Raw genomic sequence first — 13,511 nt, forward strand, 5'->3', positions numbered from 1 at the left:
TTGAGCTTCTCACGAGTTGAAATTCATAAGAAAAGAGGCAAATAGGCTTAGTACATCTAAATAAATATTCATTATGACTTTTTGGTCCTCTAAGACTAGGCATTCAAAGCCAAGTTTAAATCATGGAAAATCTTAAGGCACTTGGCTAAGAGCCTGAAAAATGAAGAGAAGAAAAAGGCATTAGATGATGACAGTGCCTAACTAAGGGGGAGCATTTCTCTTTGTAATTTCATAGCTATATAAATTAAATGATCTCATGATTATATTTTTATGCTCGTACGCCTTGATGAGAACAGTGTTGTAGCTTACTATCCATTCTTGATTAATGCTTATACTGTCTGATGGATAGTTAATTTTGTTTGAATGCTTTTGACTACTGGATTGCATGCTTAAACTGGAACGCCAATTGCATGGGTGATGTCGTATTGTGAATGGCATACTGGTAGTGGTTCTAGGTTGTTGCATGCTTGAAGTGATTTATTTGTTGAAAACAACCAGGTTTTGATGCATGTCTTTTTGGGAAATGTCCTATTTACAGACGACATCCTGCCGAAATTTTGTTAGACTTTTCCCAAAGTAATCAAAGTTCGTAGATCATGTGCAAAAATGATTATGAAATGATGCATACTAAAATTTTTTTGAAAGGATGAGTGAATGTTAAATGAAAATTTAAACTTCATCCTTACATAATCATTGCACATTTGGGGAGCTGAGTTCCATCCCTATAGAAAGAGCATAAATGACTCATATGCATCATACATGTTTAGCTTTTTGAATATTGAGGCTCGTCTGAAAACCTTGAACATCATATCCAGCTTTTTAAAGCTTTATGATTAGATATGGAGTGTTCTAAGGTTTATGAACTTTATAGAATGTCTTAATATATATTTTCAGATGCATGTGTGTTCAATAGGAAGACTATATTGGTCATGTGATAAAACTAGTTAATAGATATTCAGAATAGTGGTGCTAAAAGATTTAAAATGATTGCTTATACTGATTGGCACTATTAATGAAAGCAGTCTTGATAAGTATAAGCAGGTCATTTCATCTAAGCTAGCCTTCAAATCTAAAGAGGGAGATTTTATAAAATTCCAATTTTTGTACTCACCCTATCTTTGGCTTAGACTTATAGCTTACTATGACTCGTAATTTTAGCATAATGAACTTCTTTCTACCCACAGTAATTCTTAAATTCATAGGATCTAAGCTCGTATTTAAATTTATAGGGGGGGCCTCTGAACTTAACTTTTTATCTAGTCGCGCTCACCTACTCTAAGGCTTAGATCTGTGTTTTACTTCATTGTGGCATGTGCTTAACTCTATTGATTTTATAGAATATTTTAACTAAAAATATATTGATTAGCCACAACTATTCTTGGATTGCCATATGATCCTTGTTTTTAAATTTTCTGATATCTTCGGGATCTATATAATTGATTTTTCTAGTATTTTGTGGATTGTTCTTAAATGTTAAACCAAAAAAACATTGCTTGCTTAAGCTTTATATTAAAGTTTATTTTTTAGCAAGCATCGTCCCTAGTACCTTTTGAAAATATTAAAAAAGGAAAAAAAAAAAATTTTGGCAAGAGAGCTTCAAAACTAAAATATATCTTATCTATTGCTAGTGTGCTTAACGAAATTCATGACATGTGATTTTTCTGTTTTAAACTCTTGTGTGATGGAATTAAAAATTATTAATTTTTTTAAAAAAGACATTGCATAGCTGGTTTATTAATTTTATATGAAAAGCATGTGAACTAGTTAAACCGATTTTATGCTCAAACCTATACATGTTATCATATGTCGTATGTTTTAAACTCAATTATTTTTTTTATGGGTCTTATGAAATGTTTAAATTGCAAAGGTTTGTGGATATCTCTGGTCTGACCATGTTTAACATGTTTTTTTAATCTTTTAATGACCAGTTATAATGTTTTTGTGTGCAAAATTCTATGGCCAGTATTTGTATTAAATAAGGGGGAGTTCTCTTTTAAGCTATTTTTTAATGCTCAAATTGTTTTTACACTTAGCTTAGCACTTTTTTTTATGCCAAAAGGGGAAGAATTTTATGAGCACAATGATAAATGACTTTAAGCCAAAAGGGGAAAATTTTTGATAGGGCAAATTTTTTTAAATGGGATAAATATTTGAGCTTTAATGTGCTTTAATGCTAAAATTAAATGTGTGATTATTTGAAATATATTCTATCTTTTGATATGCTTGAGCTACAATGCTCATCTTTTAAGCTATGCATATTGTTAGGGGGAGCCTTTTCAGGCTTAACCCATTTTTCTCTTTATATGTTTGTCATGATTAAAAATGAAGAGATTGTTGACTTTTTGGTCCGATCCTTGTTTTGATGCTGACAAAACACAAGTCTCTTATGTGTATTGTTAAGCACTTAAGCAAGTTTAATTCAAACACACACATAAGGGAATGGAAAATGGAAGCCTAAAGACCATCTCAACTTGGCGTATTCCATGAAGATTGAAGAGTAAAAGAAAAGAAGACTTACGTTTTACTTGTAATGCATTTAGCTTAAATTTAATGTGTAATAATGCATATCTTGCATGATATGGATGAATGCTTAGACAAAGGTCGTAGATAGACCTTAGGGCACTTTAATAAAAAAATCCTTTTCATAAAATCTAAAATCATACAAGGGCTTTTGGAATAACTTTTGGGTTAAAATCAGGGCAAAAACTGAGGTGTTCACTGACCTCGATCGACCGACTAGTTCATGTTATATAACCCCCTATTGACCAACCATGCCTTCAGCTAAAAATCAAAGAATTACAAAACTCAGTCGACTGACCATCTTAGGCATTTTTTTGCCTTAATCGACCGTGAAATTGGAATAACCTCCCAAGAGGGGAGGGGGGTGAAATGGGTTTTTTTTAAAAATTATTCCCTTTAGTCTTAGTTCTTTTGAGTTATAATAACAATCAAAACTTAGATACAATCACAATTAACATAGCAAGATCAATTACTCAATTTATGTAACAATAACCTTGTATATATGTGAAAATTTGCTGAACTCGTTATAAACCCTGTATCACAATTATTCTTCTTCCTAATGTTCAGTTTCTAAATAAACTTTCAGATTAATAGGTCAAAGATAATCAACCAACGTAGTCCCTTTCAGTTTCCACAATCAATGCCGATTTATCCAAAACGAATTACCTTCCGGTCTATTTAACAACCAAACATTCAGAATTAAAATTTAAAGTATCCACACAGATTATATCTTTTGTAAAAAGAAAAATAATGAGTAGAGTAGAGTAGAGAAAGAGCACATATATTTTTACGAGGTTCGGCTTCAACACAGCCTACGTCCTTGCCCTTGGCAAAACCACCAAAGGATTTACTATTACTGTTCCTTTACCAGGCGGAACAAGACCAGTTACAAGCACTCCTTAGGTAAGGCTAGAGCCTGCCTTCTCCAAACAATATCCCCTTGGTTGGGCCAACGATTCAATACTCGAACCGTTAACTAATCCTGTTACAAAGATAGAAAATAAGACGTACAAGAACTTGCTTCTCAAATAGCTGATTAATACAAATTTGAAACACTTATGTACTAAAGTAAATTCAGAACATGAATTTTAGAATGAAGCTCTTATCACCGTAGATATCTTTCAATGGATGAAAGAATTAACAACTTGATGCACAACTCAGTGAGAAACTTTAGCAAAGCTTTCAGAAAATTTCATGAGTGATGAGAGCAATAGCACACTTTCAGAATTTCAGTAGGCTTTGAGAGAGAATGAGAGTTGAATTAATTTCTTGGTATATGAAACAATGATCCTTGAGGGTATTTATGAAGGTAGAAAACTTGCTTGCTTGTTCCCCAGGAATACTTAGAGTTGTTTCCAAATATTAAAATTCTTTAAGTTTCCAAAAATTTGAATTTCAAAAATTATATCCGTTGAAAGTTTGAAAAATGTTGCAAGGCAAACGATTGTGAAGTCCTGGTAGTCGTCTGTCCATATGTTATAATAGAAAAAAAAAAATATAGACAGAGAAGTGGTAGTCGTCTGTCCCTTAAGTGGCAGTCGCCTGTCACCTGTATAATGTAGTTATAATACAACTCAATGAGGTGGCAGCCGTTTGTCCATATGGTGACAGTCGTCTGTCTATGAACACTTCAAATTTTTCAATATACACAGAGTAGTGGACAATCGTTTGGCAAAACACTCACAGACTTCTCACTTAGCACTAGCAGTCGTCTATCAGAACCTTGACAGTCGTCTGTCAGACTTTTGTCTTCAGTTAAGCTTCACTAAATTGGCTAGTCATCGGTCCATTAACAGACAGTCGTTTGTCAACTGATATTTTTGCATTTCAACCAAATTTTTAAATTCTCTTTTCTTTAATCAATTAATCTTGGAATATGAATTTGTTTGACTTTGAAATATTTGTTCCAAGTTTTATTTTAAGGTCTCTAAGCCTCTTTGCCTAAAATGCTTCAAAATGAAAAACTTCATATTTGAATAAACTTTAGAAGTACTTACAAAGACTTGGACCTAAGCTGTTTTGACATTTTCTTGGCTTTAAGGTTTCTTGCTCTTCTTTGCTGAACTTCTGATCTTCCAGACTTCTATGAGCTTTCAATTTGGATCACTTGCATTTATATAAGGCTTTCATGTTCCTTGATCCTTGTGAGCTTTCAAGATATAGCATTTGAAATTTGAGCTTCATTTGAACTTTGAGGTTTCCATGTTGAGTTTTGTCTTTTTATTCTTGAATCCATGCCTCAAGCTTGATATAGTGATCCTTTTCTGAAGTATAAGCTCTCTTGAACTCTTTATCCTTGCATTCTTTATTTAGTCCTGAAAATAACAACACTTAACCAAATATGTTAAGTTATACTTGTTTATTAGCATCAAAATAGGATATTAAATCTTGTAAGGCCAACAGACCGACCATTAGAGCCTCGCCGACCGGTCAGTTGGACAACCGACCGAGTATCGAAGGGTTTGAAAATCGCCCCTTAGGTTAGTCGACCGATCCCTTGCTCAGTCGATTGAACCCCATGAAAATTTGAATTTTGCCCTAAGCTAGTCAACCGACACATTCCTCAGTCGACTGACCCTCTCAGGTTTGGCTATTTTTTAACGCTTAAAAGTAATTAAATTTTTAATTAAACTTTTTAAAAATACCCTCTGTGTGCCTAATGGTCAGATTTTTGGAAAACTCTATTTATACCCTTGCCATAAGCTTGATTAGCCCCAAATTAGCCCAAAAATTCTTTCAAATATTTTATGCCTTATTTCTTATACTCTCTTTATTTTCACTTGAAAAATATTCTTCTAAGAGAGCTTTAATCTTTCCTTTCACTTCTTTCATCTGCAAATTGATTGCATTTGAGGGATTGTTGAAAGAAGTTTTTATTTGGGTTTATTTCATTCAAAAGCATTTACTCTCACATATGCTTTTATTTTTAAATCATCCTTGAGAGGAAGCTTAAGGTCTCTCGCACATATTTTCTTGATAAATATTTTTACGGAAACCTGTTACAGTTTGAGAATCTTTGCACATTCATTACAAGAGTCAAAAGCTCATATTCTTCATTGCAAAAATCCGTCTGAGCAAAAACCCAAGCTTTCTTGTACAATAATTTTTGAGAATCTAGGTATACTCCCAAGAGGGGGAGGGGGTGAATTGGGATTTTAAAATTTTCTTTATTTGCTTTGTATTGCCAATTCCTTAGTTGAATTTTAATTTCAACAATATTTACTTTTAGTAATTAATCACCCTTTACAATTACTATTCTATTGATAATTGATTTATGTTCAAGTCAAATTCAATTTTTAATATTGAGATCTAGCTGGTAAACTTCAAGAATCAAGTTAAGATAGTTTAGAAACAAACTTCAGTGTTTAAACTCAAACTCAGAATTTATTCTTTTACTTCAATCAATGAAATGCAATTTCTAGAGATTTGATTTTGTAAAACTTTTAATTCAAATTATCTTTCAGTTGTTAATTTTTAAAAATCAGACTTATTGAAAATTTCAAACTAACCAACAATTTATAATATGCTGATTTCAAATATTGATCAAAAAACAAGATTCCAACAATCCCCAAAATTTAGCAAAATGTAAAGATCATACATGCATATAATATTCTTGCAAAAAATTAAAGAGAGTAAGGAGAAGACCTAAGAACCATATTTTTTACAAGGTTTGGCCTGCAACCTATGTCCTTGCCCCAAGCAACCGCTGTGAGGATTCCAACTTTCTTACTTAGGCAAAGTTACAACCTCTCTCCTTCTCAAGTGGAGATCCTTCTCTAACAAGAATACCCCTTCTTGCTAGGCAACGATTCAACAACCTTGAATCATAAAAAAGAAAACAATACAAAGTAGCAAACTTTTTGCCATACAATAGATACTTTCAGTTAAAGCAGATTTGTACTTGTTAAAGATCAAAATACTTTAGCAAAATAACAATATAATGAATGAAGCTCAAGAAAATATCACTAGGGTTCTATCGTAGATTTGAAAATCTTAGTGAAAGAGCAAGAAGTGTGAGCTTTTAATCAACAAGAACTTTCAGCAAAACTATTCAGCAAGATAGCTTTGAATGTATAAGAATTTGATTGATTGCTGCTTGTTGGTGTGTTTAATCCTTAGGTTTAACTTGTATTTATAGATAGAAAAAGTAAATTATCGTATTCCCTAAGTTACTTGCAGTGTTTCCCAAGTTTTCTCAAAGTTTGGGTATGAAGTAATCAAATTTGGAAACTTTCCCTTGTTATTTTAAATTTGAAAATACGAAGGTCAGTCAACTGAGATTCACAGGGTCAGTCGCTTGTGCCTTTTAATTCAACGTTTTATTCAAACACAGAATGAGGTCAGTCGCATGAGCCTATGAGATTAGTCTCCTGCCTCTATTCTGTATGTTCAAAATTTAACAACATAAAAATATCAGTTGCCCAATAGTGTTTCATCAGTCGCTTGAACTTGTTTTGTTTGTTCACTTTAGCATAAATATGTTAGTTGCCTGATGGTGTCAGGTCAGTCGTCTAATCATACAATTTTCCAAAAAAATTGATTTTTATCACTTTAATCTTTAATCTTGGAAAACTTTAAATGACACTTTAAAATATTTTCTGGGGTTTTCAAAAAAGGTCTCTAAGTCAATATGGTTCCTAAGTGCTTCAAATATTTATATTGAAATTTACGAGGTACTTACATGAGGTTTTTTAAGACTATAACTTTCTAAACACTAAGTCTTCATGCATTGCTTTCATTCTTCATGTTTATCTTGAATTCAAGCTTCAATAGTATTTATCTTCATCATGTCTTCTATCTTTGAGTTCGAGCTTTCAAAAGACTTGTCCAACACTTGATCTTGATCTAAAAAACTTGAATCACTTGATCTTGATCTAAAACACTTGAGTCATGAATTTTCACTTAACCAAATATGTTAAGTTCCTTTGATTTGTTATCATCAAAACAAGATTTTAAGCCTTGTGAGGCCAACAATCTCCCCCTTTTTTATGATAACAAACAATGAGCAAAAATGAGTAAGCCTTTATAAGACTCCCCCTTATAATAAGCATCAACTCAACAATATTTGTAAGGTATGTCAGTGTTTAAACATATATATCATGAATGCATACTAACTCAGTGTATATTTCAAAGATCAATTTCAATATTATACTCATATATCAAGATTACTATCAATATCATACTTAATATCATGTCATATCAGAATTCAGGATCATGTTATATCAGAATTCAAGATCATGCTCGGTGATGTCATGCTCAATATCACATCATATAAGAAATTAGGATCATACTTAATGCTCAAACATAATGCTCAATTTTTGCTTGCCAAAAAATTCTCCCCCTTTTGACATCAATCAAAAAGAGTAAAATAAAATATATAAATGCTAAGGCAAAGAGTAGTAAAAGAAAACATAAGAGTAATATGATGGAGCATGCTTAAATAGATAAGTAATAAATCCAAAAAGCATGTAAAATGAACATAAAACAAAGCAGGTTTGTACTACAAACATAGAATGTTCAAAGAAAAGTAAATCTAAACAGTTCTAGTATCTACATCATCATCTTCGTCATTTTCATCTTCACCTTCTTCTTCATCTCCTTCTTCAGCATCATCTTCTTCATTTTTGTGATCTTTAGTTCCTATTTCACTTATCTCCATTGGGTCCTTTCCTTGTGAAGAACTAGCTATATGTTGTTTAATATGACCAAGTCGTTGATCCAATGAAGAGTAGTTAACTTGAAGTGATGCAAAATTGTCTTGAAGTGTGCTAAGGTCAGATCTCATTTCTCCACTAAAATCAATGAACTGTTGATGATAAGCAAGGAACCATGAAGGTGCATCATCAGTTGGAGGAGCATGTTGCTGAGCTGGTTGCGGAACTGGTTGTTGTTGTTCTTGAGCCTGTAGTCATCTACGATTATACTTAGGAAACCAACCTTGATCAAGTTTCTCATAACCCATTTGATTAAGTGTAGTGGATGAAAAGAGATCATAATGGGTTCACTTAATTAAGTGTTCAGATGGAGAAGTGATGTTTAGATGAGCAAATATGAGATTTAGAATGCCACCATATGGAAGAATTACTCTGTAGGCTTCCATTTGAGAATTAAGCTTGGTAAACCAAGCTTTTTACCTTTGAGTAAGCACCACATGACAAAACAATCTAAATATGAAATGTAGTCATGTGATCCTACTTGAGGCAAAATGTTGTACATAATCAGCTTTTGGAGGATTTTTGCCCAAAGATTAAGTTGTTTGTATAATGAAGGATGACCAAAATAGATAGGTTCCTCAGTCATGACCAGTGGTAGAAATTCTTTATGGGTGAAATCCTATGCCATAATCCAAGATTGTCCAAAAGATAGACACTCAAACTCACGTTGTCGGATATTGAAAATTGTTGCTAAGGTTTATGGTGTAAGGGCAATTGCTTTTCCCATGACTTCGGTAGTGGTTACGGTGTCTCCTTTAACCATATTTGCATAAAATTTTTTGACTAAATTCAGATATAGTCCTTTAGCCTAACAAGTAATAAAATTTTCCATCCTAAGGTTCTAAACATAGGTAAAATGTTGGGAAAGTCTTCTTCAAAGAAAGTTGTGTCTAAGACCTTACCAAGAATAGGTTCAGTAGAAAGATGTTCTTTGTATAGCCGCTTCGCGTGTGGAGTTACAAGCCACTTCTCAATATTGTAGTTGTCATCCTTCCCCTGTAGAGACCCGAAAAATGATAATAATAATAATAATAATAATAATAATAATAATAATAATGATAATAAGAAAGAAAAAGGAGAAATTGGTTTGGTGCAAGGCCAAACTGTCGACGGTTTTGGGAGCGCTCAGAAAACCATCGATGATTTTGAGTTGCCGTGGCCGGGTAAGGGTAAAATAGAAGAAATGGTTTGGTTAAAAGGGCCAAACCGTCAATGGTACCACGATGATTTCATAAATCAGGCATTCCAGACACCACCCCAAAATTAGGGTAAGAAAGTTGTTTTTAAAGTTTAGTTAGTTGTTGGAAGTATGTGGGTCTAAGAATGTTAAATGGCTGTTATTTTGGGGCTGAGTTGATTAAATTAGGGTTTATGGATATAGGGCTTTGTGTGTATGCCGCAGGCACGATTTTAGGATACCTGTAGGCTTTTCTTTAAGAATCAAATAAGGGGATAGATTATGTCAGGTATTTTAGGAAATTTACCGGTTTGAAATACAATGTTTGATTATAAAAAATATTTATATGATTTTTATGGACATTTAGGTATATGGGAATGAAATTTACGAATTATTGTATGTTTTTGGAAATTTGATGTTTAAACTGAGTAAACTCTAAAAATAGAATTAATATCATTTTTCAGCAAAAATATGTTTTCCCTAGACAGTTAGTATATTATAGGGCAATACTCATTCGTGTGGCATAAGTGAGATTATTTTACAGTATGTATAAATAGACCAAAATATTTTATGATTATACAGAACAAATGCAGTTTGATAATGATTTTCTAGTGCCATGATATTTCAGCCGACCTAGTGTTGTGACAGCTTTGCCAGCCTAGTGTCGTGATCAGATATATATATATATAACAGTTTATTTAGAAATTTTAATATGACAGATTTTACATAGAAACATGAAACGAGTTATGTTACAGTTACTTATGAAATGTAATATATGATAGCAGAACCCTGATGGCTTAGTTTAGTTTCAGAGCACGGTATCATAGCTGTCAGTTCAAATTAGTGCCACCACACGTCTCAAATAGAGTGTTAGTGATTGGATAGTCATTTGAGCCCAGAGAAGTGTGCCCCTTGGCAGTCTGGATCAGGCTGGGTAGACCAATCGTACTTACAAACGAGTCAGTTTTGGCTTAGTATGGTAGGCCAACCATTGCTAGGTCCCACCTACAGGATGCACTATCCAATCATGTGGGGGTAATACATGATATCGACTAGCTATCCATTCAGGGGAAAATTTCAGTATTATACAGATATAGCAGATGATTTACATATTTTTAGTAATTTATTATGACATAGTATGTTTATGTCGAAAATATGATTTCTCTAGATTTATATAAGTATGTGCAAAGATTTACCTAATTATTAGATATAGTTAATTATGTTACAGTTAACTATGTATAGCATATATTTATGATACACAATAGAACTCATGTTACCTTGGCAGTCCGCATTAAGCCGGGTAGACCAATCGTACTTACAAACGAGTCAGTTTTGGCTTAGTATGGTAGGCCAACCATTGCTAGGTCTCGTGTACGGGCTGCACAACCCAATCATGTGGGGGTAATACATGATATCGACTAGCTATCCATTTAAGGGAAAATTTCAGTATTATACAGATATAGTAGATGATTTACATATTTTTAGTAATTTATTATGACATAGTATGTTTATGTCGAAAATATGATTTCTCCAGATTTATATAAGTATGTGCACAGATTTACCTGATTATTAGATATAGTTAATTATGTTACAGTTAACTATGTATAGCATATATTTATGATACATAATAGAACTCATGTTGCCACACACTGATGATAATCTATCCCACTTACTGGGAGGTGTCTCACCCTAGAATTCAAACATTTCAGGAAATCTAGACAGACGAATAGAGTGAGCTCTGAGGTAGAAGAGGTTATGGTACTGTCCTAGTTTCAAGGTAAGTGGTTGAGTTGGGGAATATGTTTTGTGTAATCCCTAGGATGTTTATGGATTTTGGGATGTACATGTATAATTTTGGAGATAGTAGAACTCTGGTATTGTATATAAGGTTCAGGTATATTATGTTTTCCGCTGCATAGATAGTATGTATTTATGAACAGGTATCCCTAGTACCCACTTTGGGTCCGGGATGACATTGTGGATATTATTATTGGTATTAGAGTAATTTAATTTAGAAGTATGAAAAAGAAAAAAATGTAGCAGAATTTTAGGGTCGTTACATTGTGGTATCAAAGCCTAGGTTGTTAGGTTCTGTAGACTTTAGTGTACAACGGAAAATAATACCAGAGTATAGGAATGGATCTTGATAAGGTTAAGAAATGAAGGAGAATAAGATGAGAATTTAGGGTTTTGTCTCGCAGCCTGGAGGCAAAGACTTCGGGGTGGTTTCTGTGATTTTCCCGGAATGATGATTTCAGGAAAACCATGGTAAACTATCATCGATTTTTGTTTTTGAGTGGTAAGACTAAACCTTAAATTAGTTGATTGGTGGTATGATAATATTTTGTGGTTCTTAGATAGATTGATGTATTAGTTGTGTTATGAAGTTAGGATTCTCATATTATTTTCATTCTATTTCAGGATGAACCCTGGAAGTAGCGATGCACACGTTGGTGGTGGTAATGATTCAAGGTCTTCTAGTATGGGCGGTAGTGATTCTAATGCAGTACTGCGCAGTGTTGCCCAACAAGTAATGGTAGAAATAGCATGGAATTCTAAAGAACAAGACTGCCCATCCACTGATCAGGGCTGTACGATAAGATAGTTCACTCGTATGAATCCTCCAGCTTTCTTAGGGGGAGTATACCTAGCTATAGTTGAGAACTGGATTCAGGAAATTGAGAAAATATCGACAGTGCTGCATTGCACTAATGAACAGAGAGTTCTCTATGCCACATTTAGGTTGACTGGTGAGGTCGAGTGGTGGTGGATAGCTGTGAAATTACTGGAGGAGCAAAGACCAGTACCAGTAGCCATAACCTGGAGCCGGTTTAAGGAAATATTCTTTGATCGATACTTCCCAGCCACCACTAGAGAAGCTAAGGTGGAGGAGTTCCTGAATTTGACTTAAGGGTACCGGCGGTTCAACAGTATGTGGCAAAGTTTGTTGAGCTATCTCGCTTTGCCTCATACATGGTTCCAGATGAGGCGAAAAAGGCAACAAAATTTGAGAGAGGCTTGAGGCAGGAAATTTATGAACAAGTGGCAATTTTGAAGGTGCAGGATTTTACAGAATTGGTGGATAGGGCCTCCGTAGTGGAGGTAAGCAGGCAGAGGAGTGCTGGGGTGCAGAGGCAGAGGAAGAGACCCATGCCTCCTAACTTCGAGCAGGTACCAGTCGGGGCCCTTGTAGGGGAGACATATACAACAGGGGTTAGAGACAGGAGATGGGAAGCCGTGGGTATCAAGGCGATCAGACCTACCCTATTTGCCCTAGATGTAGGAATGCCTGCTATCAATGTGGTAGACTGGGTCACATGGCACTAGACTGTCATGCGTAGCCAGGCAATGCTACCTCTTTTAGACAATTTCGGGGAAATAACCAGGTACCCCAAGACATCTAGTAGACGAATACTGCGCAGGCGGGGGTCTATGCACTAACACCAGGAGACGCAGAGGCGGCCAACAATGTGGTGATAGGTATGTTCCTATGTTTTCAATTAAAGCTACTGTTTTATTTGATACAGGGGCCACACATTCGTTTATTTCTCGGGAATATATTAGACTGTGTGGGATAGAAACTCAATTACTAGATGCCATATTATCCGTGGCTACACTGACAAGAGTAGTAGTGGTTTGTAGAAAAGCACTCAAAGGCTATCTAGTGGACTAGTGGATATTCAAGGGAGAGTGTTACTAGTCGACCTCATAGTGTTGAATATGCATGGATTTGACATAATTTTGGGGATGGACTGGCTAGATGCTAATTATGCCAGCATCAATTGTCATAAGAAGGAAGTAGTATTTAGACCACCTGGGGAGCAGAAGTACAGATTTTTTGGGTCGTGTGTGCGCTCCTCACCATGGTTATTGTCGGCTATTCAAGCGAGGAGGCTACTGATGGACTGGTGCCAGGGGTACATAGTTTGTGTAAAGGAAATCTTAGAGGGAGAATTGAAACTTACTGATATTCCAATAGTGAGAGAATTTTTAGATGTCTTTCCAGAGGAGTTACCCAGATTACCTCCTGATCGTGAAATTAAATTTTTTGTTGATTTACTTCCAAGGACGGCACTGATTTCTAAAGCACCCTACAGAAT

This window comes from Malania oleifera, chromosome 2 (genome assembly GCF_029873635.1).
Source record: "Malania oleifera isolate guangnan ecotype guangnan chromosome 2, ASM2987363v1, whole genome shotgun sequence".
Classification (NCBI taxonomy): domain Eukaryota; kingdom Viridiplantae; phylum Streptophyta; class Magnoliopsida; order Santalales; family Ximeniaceae; genus Malania; species Malania oleifera.